The sequence below is a fragment of the Nannospalax galili genome, unplaced genomic scaffold (assembly GCF_000622305.1).
Source record: "Nannospalax galili isolate Female #2095 unplaced genomic scaffold, S.galili_v1.0 scaffold281, whole genome shotgun sequence".
NCBI lineage: Eukaryota > Metazoa > Chordata > Mammalia > Rodentia > Spalacidae > Nannospalax > Nannospalax galili.
This window is the reverse complement of record NW_008349068.1, coordinates 3,705,689-3,714,733: the sequence shown is the minus strand read 5'-3', so window position 1 is coordinate 3,714,733 and position 9,045 is coordinate 3,705,689. Positions and strand designations below refer to the sequence as shown.

The following is a 9,045-nucleotide window of genomic DNA, read 5'->3' as shown; positions in this document are numbered from 1 at the left end:
CCGCCGTGGCCCGGGCAGGGAGCGGGTTTTCCCGGGCGCCCGAGGAGCAGGCTCCGCCCGCGGGCGTCCCCCGCCCTCGCGCCGCCCTGCCGCGGCACTCACCTCCGTGGAGGCCCCCTGGATTCCTTCCGGGCCGCTGCGGACCCCGAGCCGGCCTGGGCGAGCTGCCCGCCGATTCCGGTTCCGCGGCTGCCGCGAGGACCCTTCGAAGCGTCCCGAAGCCGACGGGGGCCCCCGGCCACGCCCGGCCGGAGCGGAGGAGCCGAGCCGCGGACAGGAGCGCGTCTGGCACGACGCGGGCTCCGAGTCACGACTGGGCTCTCGCTGGCACTGGCTGGTCTAGACACCGCAACCCCACTGCAGCTCTGACGTCAGCGAAGGTGCGAAAACAGGGCCCCTTCTGACGCACGGTGCCCCGCCCCCCGCCGCCCGCCCCCCAGCCCGCCGCCCGCCCCCGAGCCCCTTCCTCCGGCTCTTAAAGCGCACACTTCCTCCCGGGCGGCGCCCCACCCCGGACCTGCCCGATCGATCTTGCGACCCCCGAAGTCCGAGGTGCGGGCGGGGCGTCTGGGCGGGCGGGCGCGGGACACAGACCCGGGCCTTAGCGTTGGGAGGAAGAAGACCAAAATGGCTAGATGAAAAATGGCTCGGCCGTGCAAAGCAACATGTGAATCCAGAATGGGAAACGGCGCCCCAGGGGTTAATAGAGCTCCTTGTTGTCCAGTGTCTCTGCAGTGAGGTATTTCAACCAAAAGCTGCTTTTCAAAGACCAGTTTACCGAATGCAGCCGCTATATTGAGGTTGCTATCACGTCCAGTGGTTTAATGCAAAGTAACCGTAAAATGAATCCTCTGGATGAGCCCCCTTTAACAAAGAAGACCGAGGCCCCTTTAAAGAGAAAAGGGATTTAAAGCCTTACGCTGCACATGAAAGACTTATGAATACTAGCAAATATCTGTTTTTCGTGTTATAGTCACATGCCTCCTACAAACGCAGTGGTGAGCAAAAACAAGCATTTTAAATATCATGGGGGCCACAAACTCACTACTGAATGTATTACTTATAATCTGTGATAAGGGCAATAACACTTATCCAAAATGGAGACAGCCTCCGAAAGCTTTCTTTTAATTTCCTTTTTCTTTCTTTTAGAGACAGGGTTTCCACTGTGTAGCCCAGGCTGGCCTCAAACTCCCGATTCTCTTGCCTCGGCCTTCCAAATGCAGAGATTACAGGTGTGCACCACTGCTCAAGGCCTGAAGAGCTTTGTTTTGTTTTTGTTTTGTTTTGTTTTTTAAAAAGTGGCTTTAAAATGAACTAGCTTGCTCTTTGTTGGTTGTGCCTTTCTGGAAACATCCCAGCGACTCAATAGATGCCAGGCAAAAAGGCCTCTTAGTCCTGAGGGCCGCTTTTTCTTTCTTTTTTTTTTTTTTAACACACCAAAACGGATTTCTGAAATGTTTTCCACATCTCAGCCTTGGAATCATCGAAGAAAACAGGCCATACATTAACACGGCCACTCCAACATAACTGTTTCAGCTACTGCACTCGTTGTTCGCCCCACACTCCAGCAGCTCTGAAATTAGGATGCATCTTAAAAACTCAGGGTCTTTTGATTTTTTTGGCCAGGTGGCAGTATTGCTTCCGCATACAAAAGACAGCGTTCTGTTCAAACTGTCTTCTTTTCAAATGAGTAAACTGCCTTGTTTAATGAAACCCACAACCCTACAAGGAAGCAAATTATTAGACATTGACATCGTACAAACTTGAAAAGAGCAGGAACGCACACATGCATGGTGCGCATGAACGCGTACATTTACACACACACACACACACACACACACACACACACGCAAGAACTTGAAAAGAGATTTTTCTGGGGAAGAATTCTTCTAAAACCAGAGTTTCCCCATCACTTGAAAAGCAAGTGATGGGACTGGATAAAAGCGTTTACCGTGCTGGGTGGGAGTCACAACCCACTCCCAAGAACAATTCTCACTGCATTTTCTGAATCTGTATTTGAACAATGAAACTACAACCAGCAGGGCATGGTGGCACATACCTGCAATTCCCAGCACTCAGAAGTCTGAGGCAAGAGAGGAGGCTAGCCTAGGCTACATAATGAGACCTTGTCTCAAAGAATAACACGGGGGGGGGAATAACTATAAATTTAATCCTACCTATGCCAAAAAATAATAAATAAATAATAAATAAATAACACTTGACTGGTCATTTTATTGCTGATGGACAAGCTCACCAGTTACACTCTCTCTTAAGCTTTTAATCTAAAACCACTGAAGAGAGAGAACAAGGTTTGGATATCACCTGAAACAATTGTTATCTACTTAGATCAAGAAAGCACCAGCATCAAAATTTGCAGAATAGGTGAGATCAGCTGCTTGAAAGAAAATCCTGGATTCCATAGTGGAAGATCACTAGCACTTTTTAAAAACATGTTTTGTTATTGTGTGTTTATGTGTATGCGCTGTGTGAATGCTTGCGGGGGGGGGGGGGCTTGCATCGCAGAGCCCATGTGGAAGTCAGAGACTAGGGATTCATTTTCTTCCTTCACCATGGGTTTCAGAGATTGAACTCAGGTGGTCAGATTTGCACAGCAAGCAGCAAGCTGAGTCACCTCGCCTACCACCAGCAGTTTTGTGTCACAGAAGGCAGTACAATCTGGAAAATCACAGCAATCAACAAGTGATTCAACAAGTGATTCAGCAGAGGTCTGAATGTGAAGAAGTTTTTGGAAACACCTTAAGCAATTTCCCTTCTAGTTCCTTATATGCTTTGATATATAATGTATGCAAAGTTTAAAACGGCTTTTGCAAGAATGAAAAATAATAAAGTACAGGAAACCATTGTGTTATGGTTTGATGCCCATAAATCCTGCAACTATTAGATTACTATTCCAGCAACATTAGAGGAAGGGATATTCTGCATCAGATTTGCAACTCAGTCTGTCTATGGGTAATGAGTGATGGTACCGTTCATTATCTATAAGATTAAGATAAAAAATTTCTCATTTCCAGCATCCTTTTAAATCCATTATACAGCTGAACACAGAGCAGGTACTTATCTAAACTGACATTAGTGATCAAGACTGAGTCTGCATGCACCCCATCTCCTCTTCGGGAGTACTTGGTTTTGGGAGAAAATGATCCTTATGTATGTATTATCTCCTATTTTCTTCTGGTGGGAAGAAACATGAAAAAAAAAAAAAAAAAACATGTCCAGAAATCATTTCAACAATGTCTACATTCTGTATGCCGTTTAAGCTAACATTAGGCTGATGTTCTCTTTAACAGAAAAGTTGTACAGATCTCACTGCTGCGTCACAAAACAATTTAGATTCCATCAACTTGGGAGTTTTGTTACTTTTCCCCAAAATCTATTCCTGTGTACTTTATTGTGCCTATCATAGCCAGGTAAGGTCATTATGAAGCTTTTACATAATAGCCTGGCATTTTACCTCTTTAAAGACTATAGTGGGAACCAGGTATAGTGGTGCAGAAACCTAATCCCAATACTCAAGGGAATGAATGAGGGGCTGAGAGATGGTTCAGTAGGTAAAGGGACTTACTGCCAAGCCTGAGGACCTAAGTCCTCAGAAACCATATGTAGGACAGAATCAACTCCTAGAAGTTGTTCTCTGAGCTCCACACGTATGCTGTGATGCCTATGCATGTGCACGTGTGTGCACGTGCACACACACTAAATAAATGTGTTTAAAAAAAAAAAAAAAAGGCTGAGACAGTGGGTCACCAGTTTGAGGCCAGCCTGGGCTGTATAACTGGGACAGTATTCTCAAAGAAACAAATAACAACAACAACAAAACCCACAACAACAGAGAGTACATGTCAGGGCTGAGGGTATGTGTAGCTCAGTGGTAGAGCACCTGTCCAACATGTGTGCACAAGACCTTGGATTTGACTCTGGGCACCAAAAACAGTATGTCATATTTAAGGGTTAATAATTCACTCATAGTTCCCATCCAAATCATAATTTTAAAACTAATGAGAATGGTCACGAATTATTTGCAAGTTTGTCCTACTGGCTCCTCTCTCCATATGCCTGGTAAAAAGCAAGATGATAAAGCTGAAAAGCTCTTTGCAGCAGTGGGCAGTGGTTAATGCACAAACCCATAAGTGGCCTAAGTACCAAGAATAAGAGATGGTGGTGCACTCTAAATGGAACTGCTGTGTCACCCCTTCAAGGCTCAGGGAACATTAAGGGAAGAGAAGACAGAAAGAAGCAAGAACCATGGGTTAGGGAGATGTGGGGGGCGGGGGAAGCCCTCTGAACATAGCATAGAATTGCACTCGCTGCAGTTGTGGTTATCCACACAAGACGTGCACAAGATTGGATGCCTGTCCACACTTCATCATAGAGGCCCTACCCCTTCCTGAGGGACTGACTATCCACATTAACTACCGATGGGGGTGGAGGGTATCATTTTCTTTGGTAGTATAGTTATTGATGAGTGTCCATGCCCCAGTAAACAACATTCTACCCATGCTCTGGCACAAAAAGAGAAAGTGGGAGGGGCTTGTTAGGAAGATGGGTTTCAAGGAGAGAGGGGAGTAGGATGAAAAAAATCATTATATAAATGTATGAAACTGTCAAACGATCTTTAAATTTTTGAAGTGGATAATGCTAGTGTGCTCACTTCACTGCCTCTTCAAACAAAAGAGTTGATTAGAATGTGCAAGTTAAGGTAGATGGCTTAGCTACCGAGGTATGTAATGGGCATACAGAAGATAGCAGGGTAACTATGCTTAGAGACCAGAGTGGGGGTGGGGGACATGCAAATGAGTTAAATCTGCATCAGAGGAACATAGTAACTATAAAGCTAGCAAATCATCAAACAGCAATTTAAACATATTTTTACCTAAGCATAAAGACGATCGATCCTCCAGAAGGAAAGCCACACTTTAAAATATATAGTTTTTATTTATTATTTATATTTGTGTGTGTGTGTGTGCGCGCGCGCGCGCATGTGTGTGAGTATAATGTCTGCATTAGGTAGTTGACGCACCCGTGTTGAGCAATGCACATGGTCAGAAGAGGGCATCGGATCCCCTGGAACTGGAGTTACAGATGGTTGTTAACTGCTATGTGGGTGCTAGGAACCAAATATGGGTCCTCTTCAAGGGGAACCAGTGCTATTAACCCCCGAGTCATCTCCCCAGCCCCAAAGCCACACTCCTTAAAATGTGTATTCTACAGAACATATGGGCAAGGGAGTAAGTAGCAAAGTACAGGGACTGGGAATTCAAGAACATGGGTCGCTCTTCCCCCACATCAGTGTAAAAGTATGCACCATGATATTTTAACTTGTTATATACTCTTCCTTCAAGACAGTCTTTTCAACTTTTATGTTTTAAGGATATACCCATCTTAATAGGAAGACATACTTGGGGGCTGGAGAGATGGCTTAGTGGTTAACAGCAGTAACTGCTCTTACAGAAGTCCTGAGTTCCTGGCACCCACATTGGAAGCTCAAAACTACCCCTAACTCTAGCTCCAGGAGGATAGCCTCTAGCCTCTGTAAGTACCTAGACACTCATGCACAAACCGACATCCTTAAAAAAGAAATAGGGGACTGGAGAGATGACTCGGTGCTTAAGAGCACTTGCTGCTCTGGTAGAGAAGCTGGGTTTAGTTCCCAGCACTCACATGGCTGCTCACAACTATCTGTTAACTCCAGTTCCAAGGGATCTGACACTCTCCTCTGAACTCTGAGGGCATCAGGCACACATGTTGTGTACATATATACATACAGACAAAACACTCATACACATAAAATTAATAAAAATATTTTAAAAGAAAATAAATCTCTAAAAAGACATAGGCACAGGCCTTTAGGTCCAGCACTCTGGAGGCTAAGGTAGACTGATCTCTGTGAGATGAAGGCCAGCCCTGGTCAGCCTGGTCTATGTAGTGAGTGCCAAGCCAGCTGGGGCTACAGGGAGACCCTGTCTCAAAAAGACCAAAGAGAGAGAGAGAGAGAGAGAGAGAGAGAGAGAGAGAGAGAGGACATTTGTCCCCAGTACTTCACTAACTCCTGATCAATTCTACTCCCTTCCCGATTCTTCTTTTCTTTCCCTTCTGTTTCCAGTCACTTATTTGGTTTCTCTTCCCATTTCTCTTATCTTGCAAGCGGAAACACATTTATAGCTCCAAAAGATCATGCTTTTAATTTCTGGGGATAATCTGGACTGAAGATAGTGAAGTCCTCAGACTTTGCTCCTTTCTCTTTTTTTATTTTTATATTGTTTTATCTATTATTTTTATTTTATGTGTATGAGTGTATTGCCTGCATGTATGTGAGTGCACCCGTGTCATGCAATGCCAGAAGAGGCATTGGATTCCCCTGGAACTAGAGTTAAGGACAGCTTCTAGCCACCATGTGGGTGCTAGGAATTGAACCCGGGTCCTCTGCAAGAGCAGTCAGTGCTCTTAACCACTGAGCCATCTCTCCAGCCCATTTGCTCCTTTCTTAAATCCAAAAGTCATCTAAAGCTAGGTCCAACAGTATGTTAACTTAAAAAAAAAAACAAGCCTATAGCTCAATGGGTAAAGGCACTTGATGCCTGACCATCAGCCTCCAATTCCCAGAACCTACAGAAGAAGTGTGAACCAATTCCTACAAGTTGTCTTCGGACCTCCACATAAACAACGTGGCACTGTACACCTACACATACACACAAAATAAATAAATATAAGATTATCTTTTTATTCAATGAGGTCATCAATATGAAAAGTCTACGCTAAAAATTTTTTATTTTGCAAGACAATGTCTCATGTAGCCCAGGCTGAACTTGAACTTACTCAGACTTGTAACAACAGACTTCCACTGTGGCTGTTTTAAGCAGTGCTGGAGATCAGTCTCAGGGCTTAGTGCATGCTCCAGCAAACACTAACTGAGCTACATCGTGTCAGCCCCATGGGAAGTCTACTTTTAAGGCTACCCTCGATTAAAACACCCTTCACTGACTCACGTGAAACAATACAGAAATATTTCTCCTAGCCTGTTTTTGAGGATCTGATCCAAGCCCCTAAACTGCATGTTCCACAGCCTCTTTCTTATTTGTCTTGTTTTTTTTTTTTTAATTATTATTGCTGTGTGTGTATATGAGTGCAGGCACACCCGTGCTGCAGTGCTGTTTAGAAGCAGGCTTGTGCGGCAAATATTTGCCTGCTGAGCCATTTAACCAGCCCCTTATCTTAGTACTCATGTTTTTTTCAGAGCAATAAGCCAGCTCCTGTTTTTCCAGACATGTGAAGAAATAAGATGCAGAATCTTGGGCGCTTTTGGTCCTGAGTTTGTTTCTTTGTTTTTTGTTTTGTTTTGACTTGGCAAGGATTTTTCTTTTCTTTTCTGTTTCTAATCTTTTAAAGTACTTACAACAAAGCTGATTTCAGGAACACATAAACGTTAAGCACAAACAATGAGATTAAATCTAGCAATCGAGAATGATGAGCAGTACAAGACACAAGTAAATTGACTGCCTGAGGTGATGACCTGACAGTCAGATTGGAGTTGTCATACTGCAAAGGCAAAAACTGCACATCATATGAACTGTATTTACAGTGAGGTTTGTGGATGGACCTTGGCACTCGCTACTTAATAACAATCCGCATAGTTAAGTGGTCTTTACAGACAACCTGCAACCATTTAAGTTAAAAGCATTCTATTTCTACAGTGTAATGTGATTATAAGGCCATAGTATCCCCTTTGGACAAATCCCTTAAGGTAACTATTTTAATATCAATGTTACTCATTCTTTTCAAACAGAACTGAATTAAGATTACAGATAAAATTTAAATACTACAAACATCATAGCTAGTATATTAAAATTATTTGTAATATTGTATCTACTACCCAAAGAAAATTGCTGCCAAATGCTTGCTGTCGGCATCAATCTTACATGCTTACCAATTGATTCCATAGATATAATTATAGGTCATGATTTTAGTGTCTGTTCTTTCTTCTTACTAAATTAGGAAGGCAGTATTTACGGAACAAGTAAACACAAGTGGTGTAGCTACCCAAGGATCATGATAGCTCTTCAGTTAGCCGTCACAAGCTCAGATATGAATCCTTGCTATGTGAGCAAGTCAGATCCAATTCTTCATCAAAGGTGCTGGCAGAGGCTGTCAGGCGCCTTCTAATATAAATCCAATGGCCCAAAGGAAAAAAAAAGCAGCCAAGAGGGAAGAAAAACCTGCAGAAATACTGCAGAGAAGATGCACCCGTTCTTCAAAAGGCTTGTGTTTCTCCTGCAGAAAGGAGCAGTGTACATGGGGTATTTTAAAAAGGAACTCCTGGGGCCATAGAGATGGCTCTTTCAGCAAAAGCATCTGCTGCGCAAACCTGACAACCTGCGTTCGAAGGAACTTGGAAGGAGAGAACTGACTTCTAAAAGTTGTCCTCTGACCACTGCACAAATGTGTACGCACAAAACACACACAAGAGATAATAAATAAAGATAATAAGATAAATAGATAAATATAATAAGATAATAAATAAAATGAAATTTTAGAAAAAGAAACTCCTCGGGGGATATTTTCTGGACCACTTGATCAATTCTATACCAGTCTGAGGTGTTTTCTTTGAGATGTTTTTTTCCTTTTCTCAGACTAAGAGAGCTGGGTTTTGTGGGTTTGTTTGTTTGGGGGTTTTTTGTTTTGTTTTGTTTTTTGTTTTTTCTGACATGTGCATGTCTCTTTCAGAAGCACTGGTGCTACCTTGCGTCTGAGCGAGGTAGGTAAATCTGTCACACTGAGAACTCTTGGAGCTACTCCGTCCTGTCCAGATTCATGGTGGGCATCCAGCAGTATTTTTTTCCACATCATCACTACACATAGAAAATGAGGCTGGAATACTGCTCTGGTTCCCTTTGCTAAAGTGCAGTCTACATGGGAGCCGGGCAGGTTCTCCTCCAGTAGCTCAGGGCACTCTGCAACAAGCGAGCTCAGCAGAGGGTATATGTGCTCTCACTACTAGGCCTAATGGAGTGCTGGGTTCTTCACTTTCTC

The 9,045-nt window shown here is 43.7% G+C and overlaps 1 protein-coding gene across 1 annotated transcript in view; it reads right to left on the bottom strand.

Annotated features, from left to right (window-relative positions):
• Nucleotides 1-332, bottom strand: part of Zdbf2 (zinc finger DBF-type containing 2) — a 37,795-nt gene extending 37,463 nt beyond the window's left edge. The window contains 1 exon segment of the mRNA XM_029569912.1: nucleotides 103-332. The gene's annotated coding sequence lies outside the window, so the exon portion shown is untranslated.
• Nucleotides 333-9,045: the final 8,713 nt, after the last annotated feature.